Raw genomic sequence first — 13,864 nt, forward strand, 5'->3', positions numbered from 1 at the left:
ATAATATGCGACTTTGTACAGGGGGGGGCGGGCACATTTTTGCCATGGCAAACAATATTGTTGCACAGTGTCTATGTCAATCAAATAAGCCGTAGCTAATCAGGATCCCTGGAGGGGGTTGGCCTTAGGCTGTCTATAAAAGGAGCGCAGCCCAGTTGGCCGTGCCCACTTCTTCAGTTGGAAGGGTGGGTCTCCTTCGCTGCACCAAGCCGGCTGCACCAAGCCGCGCTGCGGTGCCGGTAGCGGAGCCGGGCTCTCCGTGAGGGGAAAATTACCCTCAGTGGAGTGCTTTGCCACAGCGGATGCTTTCAGAGACTGTCCCAGAGTAAGTTTATTGACTTCATAAAAAGTAATGCATACTAGCAATATTGTAATTTATTACTATATTTTAACACTTTGGAGTGCTTTCGGCTTATATTAGTTGAGTCTCAGACAAATTTTGTCACAGGGCCGGGGGTTACGGTGTGTATTACTCGTCAAAATTTTCTTTTAAATATGTTTTATTTAGCCTCTTGTCGATGTTTTTATCGTTTTGTGGCCTTTTTGACTTAAAAGTGAGGAAAACCTGTGGCAAGGCCGGGAGCTCTTGAGCGTCCATGGCACAGTCCTCAATACCTGTGCGGCCGCGGGTGGGGGATGGGGGTGGAGGCACTAATGTGGGAAGGCCGCGATAGGGTGGGGGTAGGGGCATTGAAGGCCACGATGCGCCATCTTTGATACTGAGTGGGGGGGGCACTGTCGCTGGAAGGCCACAACGTGTTGGGTACCGTCTGCAATGGCGGTACGTGGAAAGAGGGATGCTGACGCCTGAAGGCCGCATTGTGTGTGGTGGTGGTGGTGGCGAAGGGGAAAAGATTTGAGTATGGAAGGCCCAGACGCGATGACTGCTGTTTACAATATGGAAACTTGGGTGTGGAGGGGGGGGACCCATGCCAGAAGGCCGCATTGTGCATGGGAATGGGGGTGTGTGTGGAAGCTGGCTCCGGAAGGCCCTGACGCAAAGGTTGCCATCTGCAATACCAAAGCTGGGGGAGGGGGAGTTGACGCCAGAAGGCTAAATTGTGCGCGGGAATTTGGGGGGGGGAGGTGGCTCGCTCCGGAAGGCCCTGACGCGAATGTTGCCATCTGCGATGCCGAAGCTGGGGGAGGGGCCGCAGACGCCAAAAGACCGCATTGTGCGTAGGCGGGGGTTGGAGGGGGATGTGGGGATGGCTGACTCGGGAAAGCCCTGACAAACGGTGCTGTCTGCAATACTGAAACTGGGGGAGAGGGGTGCTGGTTCCAGAAGGCCACAATGCATGGCGGGTGTAAGATTGGCATCTGCATTACCACTTTGTGGGGGTAGGGAACGCTGGCACCAGAAGGCCTTGGCGTGAGGGATGCTGTCTGCAATACCGGTATGTGGCCCGGGACGGCGCTGAGGTGAGAAGATCGCAATGCGGGCATACCGCCTGCAATACCAAGATGGGGGCAGGGGGCGCTGGGGAGGGAATAGCTTGTACTACAGGGGGGACGGCTCTTCCTGCTGGTAATCAGATGGGGGGGAGTGGCTGAGGAAGCGAGGTCACGAATTCCCACAACCGCCATTTTAGATTGGTAGCACTGGTTCACATAGTCACATGGGAAAGTTAAATGAACTGAGGGCCAGTGCTAGGAAGGTGGCTCAGTGGTAGAGTGCTTGCCTTCTATGCATGAGGTCCTGGGTTCAATTTCTCAGCACCACATAATCAGAAAAAGCTGGAAATGGTGCTGTGGCTCAAGTGATAGAGCGCTAGCCTTGAGCTGATGAGCTCAGGAACAGCGCCCAAACCCAGAGTTCAGGTCCCACGACCGACAAAAAAAAAAAAAGAAAGAAAGAAAAAAAATCTGAGGGCCAGTTAAGGATTGCAGTTCAAAGCCAGCCCAGACAGGAACATCGGTGAGACTCTTGTCTCCAATTAACCTCCAGAAAACCGGAAGTGGCACTGTGGCTCAAGTGGTAGAGCACTATCCCTACAGTTCAAGCCCCATGACTGACAAAAAGCAAAAAACAAAAACCACTTTAGCCTGGTTAGCCTGTTCTAGGGGTGTATAAAATGAAGAAAGTAGAATGGTAACCAATTTCAAGACATGGTTATGTGAAATAACAGATGTTCTTTAGAGGGCAAGCCCTATCCTTTGTGCTATCGTGAGTGGCAAGGTCACTTCCTGAGTAATGCAGACTGTTTTGATTTCAAAAAAAAAATTTTGACTTTCTTTAACATCAATGTTTTGCTTTTTATTTTAGGTAAGGCAGTAGCTGATAGTAGAAGCACTACCAGGGTGATTGTACAAAAGAAACCACAAAGAGTGACTTTATTTCAGGTAAGAGAATGGGTTCTAGCTGGATGCTGATGGCTCAAGCCTGTAATCCTAGCTACTCAGGGGGCTGAGATCTGAGGACGAAGGTTCAAAGCTAGTCTAGGGGGCAGGAATGTCTCTGAGACTTACCTCTTAATTCACCAAAAAGCTAGAAGTGGAGTTGTGGCTGAAGTGTAGAGTGCTAGCCTTGAGCAAGAGAAAGAAAGAGGTAAGGGGGAAAAGAGACAGAGTGGGGGAGGGAGAGAGGTATTGATTCTGAGTTCTGGAGGCAGTTTGAAAGTCATCTCTATCTATCTAAAAAGGAGGAATTGTACGGGAAATGTGGATTTAGTGAATGGCAGGGAACGGGAGCTTACTGACGCATCCCACTTTAGGGGGTTATTTGCTGGGGGTTCTGAGGCATACCAACAATTACAGTATGAAGATTGGTATTTCCCCAATCCTTACCCCCCCCCCATACACTATTGTTATTTCCTTTGTAGACATGTCTGGGACTATGAGGCTGCATTCTCTGAAGCTAAAAGATACTTAGCTTATTTTCACTGTACAGCAATAGTCTGGCAGCTCAGCTGATTTTTTTTTTTTTTTGGGTCCAGTTGTCGGGCCTGAACTCTGGGCCTGGGCGCTGTCCCTCAGCTCTTCAGCTCAAGGCTAGCGCTCTACCACTTGAGCCACAGCGCCACTTCCGGCTTTTTTCTTTTTGCTTATGTGGTGGTAAGGAATCAAACCCAGGGCCTCATGCATGCAAGGCAAGTGCTCTACCACTGAGCCACCTTCCCAGCCCAAGCTCAGCTGATTTTTAACCAACTTTTTCTATGCATTATGGCACTGTTAAAAGTTGTCAGTGAAGTCAGTAATGGCAAGGATTTGGGGTTTGCATACTAAGACTCCTTGACCTGTTTCTCCACTCTTGTTTCATGCAAAAGAAACACAGTGGTAAATGGATCAGGGTAAGATAGACTATTATGGCAAAAAGTGCTAATGTCAGGTGGTTTGCAATGAATATTATATGTGATTAATGTTCTCTCTTGTCCCTATTCAGATCAGTCACTGTTCAGTATACCAGCCAAACCACAAGGTTTGATTGGTAAGCTCTTCTATGTTTGCTGTTGTTTTCTCAGCTATCCAATGTGCTTCCCCCCACCCCAGATGTGCAGAAGTCCTATGTCTAAACTTGGTTTTACCTTTGTTGTTATTTTTCCTACAAGGTATACTGAATTACATATGAATTTGGAATTGAAGCTTTCACTATATTATAATATCAAATTTCAGAGCCAAGGAACTTGTAACCAAAGGTTGTACTTTGGGAGTTGTTTCCCACTGTGATATATGCTTTTGAACATGGTCTTCCCCAGTCATTTAACAGTCTTATGACTTGTACTTATTGGTAACATCTGTAAATGGTTGCATTATATAGCTTTAACTCAGTGCCTTATAGATTTTCTCTGGAAAATCCCAGGTGTCAATTGGACCTCAGTTCAAACTCATTTTACCAGTGTCAGTCTTTACTACTATCTAATGCTTTGAGCCTCAGTTTTTCTTATCTGCAAAATGGAAATCATATGTTATCAAGGATGCTGTAAGAATCAAGTAGAGTGCAATCATCTTTGTAATGCCCACAGTACTCAGAAATTAGCCCTCATTTTCGGAACTATGTAATAGATTAAGATACTTTGGGTTAGCTCTCTCCCTTCTCCTTCCCTTTATTTACCTTTTTTCCTCAGGTATACCTTCTTATAGGTTACACTGATTTCTCCAGAAGCCACAACTTTGTAAGTAATCTTGCTGTGAAGTAAAAAGTGTCTGAGAAGTCCAGATTTTTCCTTGCAGTAATGTTAGTTGTATTCTCCCCTATGTAGACACCTTACACTGAGTCTGGCATAGAGTAGTATCCAGCAGTGCTTTCTAAATGTGCAGGCTAGAAGGTTCCTGTTAACTGGCACTCCTAGAAATCCTTTTTCTCACCTGTAAAACTTCACTTCTGGAAGGTGATTATAGTTCATTGAGATTAGATAAAGATACTGGACAATATAAGAAAGGATGTAAAAACTTTTAAATACAAACAGGCACTATGTAAGATTCTCCAAGAGAATTTTAACTGAGTTATCAATAGATCCATACTTTTCTGTTAGCATATATGTTACTCTGGTAGTATCATGTAACTTGAAGTTTGCCCAGCTAAAAAAACAAAAACCATGTTTTGAAAATTAGATAAGAAAGTATCAGCTGAGCACTGGTCACTCATGCCTATAATTCTGTCTACTAAGGAAGCTAAGATCTGAGGGTGGAGGTTCAAAGCCAGCCTAAGCAAGAAAGTCTGTGAGATTCTTATCTCTAATTAATCAAAAAGCAGGAAGTGGAGCTGTGGCTCAAGCCCCAAGACTGGCATGTATGTACACACACACACACACACACACACACACACACACACACACACACACACACACACACACACACACACACACGAGAGAAAGAAAAGAAAAATGTGTAATTCTAGTGCAGCATATTAAGATTTTAAAGTCTTTCAATTCATCCTAGAATTAATTACTTTAAATTCCTGGGTAGCAGAGATCATTGTTATTCTTTTGCTAGATAATGGAAGCCAGAATTATTTTAAAGATGCTTTACTGTGACAGCCAAGTTCCTTCATCATGTGGTATTACAGTGACCTTGCTAATCAAAAAAAAAAATAGAGCTAGGAATGTGGCTTAGTGGTAGAGTGCTTGCCTAGCATGCATGAGGCCCTGAATTCTATTCCTCGGTACCAAATAAACAAAAAATAAATAAAAATTTTTTAAAAATTAAAATATTTTTAAAGAAGTTTACTGTGACACTTAATGTTTCCCCAGGTTCTTGGACCCATTGCCCTTCACAGTCATCTTAGGTCTCTTCATTTGTGTGGTTTGGAGAATAGGTAAGTGGTTAAGTGGATACTTTGGTTAACTTCTGGTATCTCAAAATTGCTGTGTGTCAGAGGAATCGTATAGAGTAAATCTCCAAGTGAATAACTGGAAATTCAGAAACATAGGTGAAGAGAAAGTGATTGTAATATTCAGAATTTAATATGGAACCTAGTTTTTTTTTATTTCAGAATTGTCACTTATCCTTATCATCTGAGGTATGCTTTGTGAATAGTTAAAAATCATTTGGGATTTTAGTATGCTACAAATTTATGGTGTGATGAGACCTATTTTCATGCTTCCTGTTTATATGGGTACTGAGAGAGTTTGGATTGAAATGGAAATTTTAGCTCAAGCCTATCATGATTATAAAGCTTTTAATTCATGAAAACAATCACTATAGAAAAGTTCATAGGCTCAGTTTTCTTTACAAATTCTGATAATTATCATATGTGCATACAAAGAAAGTCTATGGACTACAAACAGTACTTTTTTTCTTTAAACAACTGGCTCTCCATAGGAAAGTAAAAATCTGATAGGCACGTCTTGCAATTTCTCAGGTGTTAATACTCCCACTGTGGCTAATTTCAGTTTACCAGTATGACGTAACTGAATGAGATTTTAGCTTACAAGTTGTTTCTCACACAGCACTTAAATAAACTCAAATCACTGGCAATCCATCTGTATAATTATTACTATAGAACTAATACTTTGATGATCTTCTGAGTAATCTTTGTGAAAGTATCCATATTGGTTCTGGGAAGGAAAGTTGTGATGGGTTTTATGAAAGTAAATCTATGCTTTCTCATTCTTGATTTCATCCCTAACTTCCAAACTCAAATATTAAGCAAACACTTAGGAAAGGCATTTACTTTAAAGATTCTAATTTTTCTTAAACCGTGCTGTGACTTTTTAGTTTATAAATTGCTGGAGAGGGGATGTGCATCTGTCGTCATAGCCATTTGGGAGTTTGAGATTGGGAGGATCACAGTTCCAGGTCAGCCTGGGCAAAAACATTAGTGAGACTCTCAACAGAGAAATCTGGGCATTAATGTTGTATGCCTGTCATTCTAACTTCAGTGGAGGATTAAATAGGAGGAATATTGTCTAGGTTGGCCTGGTCAAAAATCAAGATCTTAGTTTTAAAAATGGCCAGAGAAAAAGGGCAGGAAATGGAGCATTGATAATAGAGTACAGGGTTAGGAAGGTGGCTCAGTGGTAGAGTGCTTGCCTTGCAGGCATGAGGCCCTGGGTTCGATTCCTCAGCACCACATAAACAGAAAAGGCCAGAAGTGGAGCTATGGCTCAAGTGGTAGAGAACTAGCCTTCAGCTGAAGAGCTGAGGGACAGTGCCCAGTCCCAGAGTTCAGGCTCCATGACCGACCAAAAAAAAAAAAAACCAATAATAGAGCACCTATCTAGCAAGTACAAAGCCCTGAGTCAAACACCAGTATTACCAAGCAGAAAGAAAAATCAAAGTTGTGTGGTTCCTGAATATTTATTGTTCAATAACAGCATATGTGTAAGTGATGTAAAGAGCATGATCTTCATAGGAATGTTGTTTTGTTGTAGAGTTTGATGCAATAGAATTAGTTCTTCGGTACATGGCAATGTAAACTTAAATGTGAGAGAGGCTTTTTCTGACTTGTTCCTGTTGTAGTTCTAGTATATGAACTGTACTGCCTCTTAGTGGAGGAATTTAGGTCTACTTGAGGCATCAAAAGAAAAAGAAAGTACTGCTATTTGATTATGAGATATATCATTTAATTAGTTGTGCCCAAGGCCTTGAAGGAGCTGATGAAGTTGCTACCTCTTAGCTGGATCAAGTGAACACTCTGATTGATAGCCCTGAAGATCTCAGGAGAGAAGAAACTCTTGCTGTTGCTCCATTCCTCAAGAACAGAGCTGGAAACTTTCATGAACTTTCTTTGCAGGGTCTGAGACTTTGCTCCCTTGCTTAGGTCCTCCTTCTGTTGACACAGTGATTGATATCTGGGACAGGAATTCACAAGAGGAGATAGGGCAAGAAATGATGAAATATGGTAGAGAGTAGTGAGAATTGTTTATGATCCATAAAAGGACATAAATGTGTGGCCTACTGTCAAAAGTAACATTTGCTCTTTAAATTTGATCTTTTCCCAACAGGTCTCATTTCACTAGACTACTGGATGCTTGACTTTAAAATTCTTGTGGAGGTAAGAATCTGTAAGAGGTTCTGAAGAGAATCTGTATAATGTATTTGCATATTGTATACAAAGTATTTACATACTTATATGTATATGTGAAATAAAAGTATAGTTACGTAAAATACTTAAAATTATGCAAATATATTTTACATATATTTTAAATTATAATTAGATAACTAATAATGATCACATACTATATTGTAAACAAATTACTATTAAATAAGTTATTAATATAAGTAAAACATATAGACATGTATAAATATATACATTTACATATCATACATACATGCATGCATATAACTCAAATAGGATGGTTGCAAATGAAGTTCTTCTCAGATGCTAGTGGCCCACAACTCAAATAGGATGGTTGCAAAGGAAGTTCTTCTCAGATGCTAGAGGCCCACACCTATAACCCTGAAATGGGGAAGGTTTGAGGTGAGAGGCCCCAGGCAGAAAAGTCTTCAGGACTCTTGTCTTTCAAGAGATGCTGGATACAGTAGCACAGGCTGTGATCTTAGCAACAAGAAACCCTAAAATAGGCAGATAAAGGCTCACGTGTATGCCGGTGTAGGAGGTGAGACACCTTGTCTCAAATAAAACTAGCATAGCTGAAGAGCTAAAGTACCAGCCTAGCACATGTGAGGTTTTGAGTTGAAATCACTGTACTGAAAGAAAAAAGATTTGGTTGTGTGTGACACTTGTTTAATTTAAATATACATCCAAAGGAAGTATGTCTTATTGCTTCAAACCATGATTGGCACCAAACCACCAGGAAACCCAGATTAGCCCTGATTCTTTTGGGTTTTGACCAAAGGATTTATAGAAAGATAGTTACAAGAAGGAAATAGATCATTTGGATACATCAACCCAGTGAATATTTTTTTCTGGTCCTGAGGCTTTAAGTTAGGGCCTGGATGCTATCTCTGAGCTTCTTTGCACAAGACTAGCACTCTACCACTAGAGCCATACCTCTGCTTCATGTTTTTGGTGGCTGGTTGGAAAGTCTCATGGACTTTTCTGCCTGTGCTAACTTCAAACTGTGATCATTAGATCTCAGCCTCCTAAGAAGCTAGGATTATAGGCATGAGCCAACAGAACCCAGCTCCATTGGAAATTTTGACTCACACTAAGTAAAAATCACCTTCCAGTTATCTTGTCAGCATTTCTCATTGTCAGTATTCTGTAAACATGTCCTCCTTTTACAAAAACACGTAGTTAGGTTGCAAATGTCAGGGTACTGTAGTAGAATGTTTGAAATTTCATAGCAAATGCTTTCATTAACAGATTTCTTTTGGCATTCCAGAGGAGCTAGTAATGGCTTTTCCATATGAATGTGCTCCTGCACATTGCCCCTGGGACTCCTTGTACTTACACTTGAGTCTAGAAATCAATTTTATCTTAATTTCCAAATGTCTTATTTTGTGGGGTTTGGGTGGATTCTTTATACATATATCAAGAATGCAAAGTAATTTGGTGCATCTTAATGACATAAATACTTCCCTTACCTTGGAAACCTTTTCTTCTCTTGCTAATTTATCACTTATCAGATTTAAGATATAGATATTTTAATAAAATGTTCTCCATCAGTGCATCGACCCTACTATTTAATTTCACAGTAAACCATATCGCCCATAAGCATTTTTTGAACTCTTTCAGCCTTTTCATTTTCCCTATCTTTCCTGGTGTTCCCCCCCCCCTCTCTCTCTCTGTGTGGGGGGGCATGAACTCATGGCTTAGGTGCTTATCCTTAGCTTTTTTGCTCAAGGCTGGTGCTCCATCATTTGAGCCACAGCTCTACTTGAAGCCCTTTTGGTGGTATTTATTGCTTGGGTCTGCAGGTATTAGTTCAGCAATGTATACCACAAGTTTGAGACCCCAGATGTCATCACCAGGACCATTGGATAAACAACAACAAAAATCCCTTCTCTTTGGAAGCTGGAGGTTTAGATCCTTGGCTCCCATATGTCAGATCAAGCCATTTACCTCTATACACTAAAAGAGACATAGTGAAGGACATAGAAAGTAGATTTATTATATGGCCTAAGCAGCTTCACAAAGATAGCACTTCTTTACTATGAAGAATGGGACATAAATTTAAATAGAAAAAGAACTGGGTGGTAATGGGAGAAAGATAATGATAAATAATCCTAGTCATGGGCATGCCCGGTTGACTATTCTCTCAGTCCTTGGGATGGCTCAGGAGAAGGTGATAAGGCTGGTTCTGGGGAGGCTCTGATACTCCCTTCCTTTGAGCCATTTTTTTTTTCATTCCTCCTTCCTAGATTGCAAGGTGAGGACAAATAGATCAAATATATATGTCATAAATAACTTGTGTAAGACTAAAACTAGAAACAACATTATAAAGCAAACTACAAGGAGTTAAAAAGTCAAGACATACAATTAAATAAATTATGTAAGAGATTTTCTTTTAAATAATGAGCATAAACAACTAAAAAGATAATGTTTGAAGCAAGTAGAAGTAGTTGTTCTTTTGTCTCTAGTTAAATAGAAGTCTTTGGTCGGAAGTGTACATTTGCCTTCTATTAGAGGTACTTGGAAGGGCTTTAAGGTCCGATAGCTCTGCATCTGGTAGAGATAGTGCCAGTGACCTCAAATACCTCCCTTCTCTTCGTCTTCTCATTCCTGTTCTCCCTTTTTCCTACTTCACTTTTCCTTTCCCTTCCCGTTCTCCCGTGTCCCTTAGCTTTTTCATTCAAAGCGGGTGCTCCATGTGAGTCATAGCTCTACTTCTAGCTTTTTGGTGGTTAATTGGAGATAAAAGAGTCTCATGGCTTTGAACTGTGATCCTTAGGTCTCAGCCTCCTGAGTAGCTAGGATTACAGGTGTGAGCCACCCGCACCTGGCTCAGCATTGATTTTTGAGGTACAGGCTCTTTGTGTCTGAGACAGTTTGGGCCGTGATCCTCCTACTTGGGTTTCCTTGTGTAGGTAGGCATGACAGGCACATTCCATTATGCTTCCACTAGGATAAAAAAGGAGGAAGCCACTTTACCCAGCTATTCATGGAGATAGAATCTCATGAACTTTTTATCCAGGCTGGTGATGAATCTCAATGAACCTTTACCACCATATTTACCTCCCCAAAGACTAGGATTATAGGCTTGAGTCATCAAGCCTGGCTTAGATACTTGACTAGGGTAAGCTGGGCCTTACCTTTTGTGCTCAAGGTTGATGCTTTATCACTTGAGGCACAGCTCCACTTCCAGCTTTTTTGTGGTTAATTGGAGATGAGTCACATAGACTTTGATGCCCACTCTGGCTTTGCACCTCAGATCTCAACCTTCTGAGTAGCAAGGTTGGCATTACAGGCATGAACAACCAGCATCCACTTTCTTTTTCCATTTTGGAAGAGTCCTTTAGGACAGAGTATGTTTTACACAAAACCTCTCTCATTTAAAAGATTTTCCTTTAACTTTTTCTACAAAAACATGTCCTTATCTCTTTCTTTGTCTTTTCTACTTGATGATATATTTGTATTTCTTTTTTAATTTGTACTTATATTAGAATTTTGACAAGATTGTTTTTCTACTCTCAATGGGCTCATATTTTAGTGAAGACCCAAGAAGAAAAGCAATCTTTTTGGTGGTTGTAATGGCTGATAGTGAAGCTTAAACTCAGAACTTTTGTGCTCATTTGGTTAGCTTGTTTATGGCCGCCATTCTATCATTTGAGCCATGTGTCCACCAGTAAATGGTTATCTGGAGACAGAGTCATTTGGGCTTTTCTGTGTAGACAGGCTTTGAACTGTAAACCTTCTCATTTCAGTTTCTTGAATAGCTGGGATTATAGGCGTTAGCCACTGGCAGGTGGATAAGAAAAGCAATCTTAAACTTCTCTATACAAAAACAAATTAAAAATTTCATTTACATTTTTATTTGTCAATATGCCCATATATATTAATAAGAAAAGTTGGATCCAAATTGCAACAGAATAAAACATATCAAGACTTCTGCTCATCTTAATGTTTGTTTTTTCTTCAGTCATACATTTGAGAGTTAATTCCTAGAGGCCTGCATTTTAGTTCAAGTTGGTTATAAGAACTGTGGAAAACGGGTTTCCTAGAAGTGACAGACAACAGAGGAAAAAATAGGCATAACAGGCATAATGTAGAGGACTAGATTATCTTTGTTCATACATGTATAGACATGTATGCAATTTTTAAAAATTGTAAATGGAAGGACAAAGGGTGAAGAAATGTAGCAGAGATACTAGACGCTATGTTGAAAATGAACTACACAACTTGTGGGTGGAGACAGGAGAGGAAAATCAGGAGAGAGTGAAGGGAAAAGGTGATATTGTCCAAAAAAATGTACTCATTACTTGACTTATGAAATGAACCCCTTTGTATACTACCTTTATAATAACAATTAAAACTTTTTAAAAAGAAAGATAAAAAATTAGACATCACATAGATGTCCATTTAAGAATTCATGAACTTGGGCTGGGAAGGTGGCTCAGTGGTAGAGTGTTTGCCTTGCATGCATGAGGCCCTGGGTTCAATTTCTCAGCCCCACATAAGCAGAAAAAGCAGGAAGTAGCTCTGTAGCTCAAGTGGAGAGCACTTGCCTTGAGCTGAACAGCTGAGGGACAGCGCCCAGGCCCAGAGTTCAGACCTCACAATCAACAAAAAAAAAGAAAAAAAATTCAAGAACTCAAGAAATGTAATTTTTTTTTTTTTGCCAGTCCTGGGGCTTGAACCTCAGGGCCTGGGAGCTGTCCTTGAGTTACTTTGGTTCAAGGCTAGCACTCTACCACTTGAGCTACAGCTCTACTTCTAGCCTTTTGTGAGTAGTTTATTGGAGATAAGAGTCTCATAGACTTCTCTGCCCTGGCCGGCTTGAAACCATGATCCTCAGATCTTAGCCTCCTGAGTATCTTAAGATTACAGGCATGAACCACCGGTATCTGGCAAGAAATGTGAATTTTTAATGTAGTGTTCACAAGTAAGCATTTTTTTTCTATGAATTCTAGGAGAAGATAGAGTTGTGTCCAACTGTATTCTTCTAGGAGTAAATCTGGGGAGTTTATATTGGTGGCTGACACACAAATGTGTATGTCAGGAAAAGTGGTTTTGAGTTCATTTCCAGTAGGACTATTGGTATAGCCATCAGAATTTTAGCTTTCTCCAAGCCAATCATAACAGACAGACTAATATAGACATACAAAATGATACAAACACAATTAACTCACAATTCACTTTTAGACCAAACTACCCTTTGCCTTTTTCTTTCTTTTTCTTTTTTAGTAGACAAGTCAGCTAGAGTTCTCCCTAAGGGGCAAGATAGACTTGGTGCTTTTCATTCTTGAGCAGATCACAACAGAGATAGATCTCCAACACAAACACTCTGCTTTCTCTGTGTTCCTTACTTCCCTGCTAATTGCCAACACAAGTTTTCTAATGAACTCAAATGCTCAGCAAAGCCTCTGAACAAGGGATTCAAATTTCCTTGTCAGACAAATGGCAGAAGTCCAAATAGTTCAACTGAACCCAAAAGGGGCTCTGGAGAGCCTCCAAACCACAAGGAATTCAAAGCTTCCCTGGAAGATGAATGGCAAAAGCCAAAATTAGTTCAACAAAACCCAAAACGGCCCAAAAGAGCCTCCAGACAGCAAGGGAAAAGAACGGGAAGGCCAAGGTGCACTGGTTGGAGAGAACAGTCAGAATTCAGGGACTTTAGTGTTCAAATGGCCATTATTCTGCCCTACCAGATGATGGTAAAAAGCTGGCCAAAGTGGAAAAATAAGAAAGTCCCTGTAATAAATGTAATTCCAGCAGCTGTGTAGAAGAAATTCTATCTTTCCTCCTTGATCCAGGGTTGACTTGTTGCTTGTGAAGTAGCTGACACCGCATGGGTGTATTTTCTGACTTGCCAAAGCTAAAACCAGTGTTAGGACCCAAGTCCAAACTTCTGGGATTCCTTATGTCAGGTTTTTTCACTCACCACAAATGCCAAAACAAAAGATAATGAAGGGCAACAAAAGGTAGGAAGATAGCACTTCAGTTCATCTTCAAGGAACAGAAATGAGCTATATTTTGGGGGATTGTTGTGTGTGTGTGTGTGTGTGTGTGTGTGTGTGTGTGTGTGTGTGTGTGTGTGTGTGTGTGTGTGTGTGTGTGTCTTGTGTCTATGTCTGTGTCTGTGTCTGTGTCTGTGTCTGTGTGTCTGGTACTGGGGCTTGATCTCAGGGCTTTTTTTTCTTGGCAGTCTGCCACAGGAGCCACACCTCCAGTTGAAGCTTTTTTTCTGGTTAATTGGAGATGAGAGTCTCTCGGATTTGTATGCCCTGGATAGTTTCAAATTGAAGTCCTCATATCTTACCTCCTGTTATGGGGGTTATAGGGGTGAGCCACCAGTGCCTGGTAAACTAGGCTTAAATGGACAAGAGAACTGGAGGAAGCTGAAGGAGAAGTATTGCA

General features: G+C 41.0%; 1 protein-coding gene across 1 annotated transcript in view; it reads left to right on the forward strand.

Moving 5' to 3' along the window:
* Positions 1-275: 275 nt before the first annotated feature.
* Usp26 (ubiquitin specific peptidase 26) overlaps positions 276-13,864 on the forward strand; it is a 45,654-nt gene continuing 32,065 nt past the window's right edge. The window contains 5 exon segments of the mRNA XM_070039307.1: positions 276-325; positions 2,267-2,343; positions 3,383-3,427; positions 5,190-5,254; positions 7,386-7,435. The gene's annotated coding sequence lies outside the window, so the exon portion shown is untranslated.

The sequence above is a fragment of the Dipodomys merriami genome, unplaced genomic scaffold, assembly GCF_024711535.1.
Source record: "Dipodomys merriami isolate MVZ:Mamm:240054 unplaced genomic scaffold, mDipMer1.0.p SCAF_3, whole genome shotgun sequence".
Taxonomy (NCBI): domain Eukaryota; kingdom Metazoa; phylum Chordata; class Mammalia; order Rodentia; family Heteromyidae; genus Dipodomys; species Dipodomys merriami.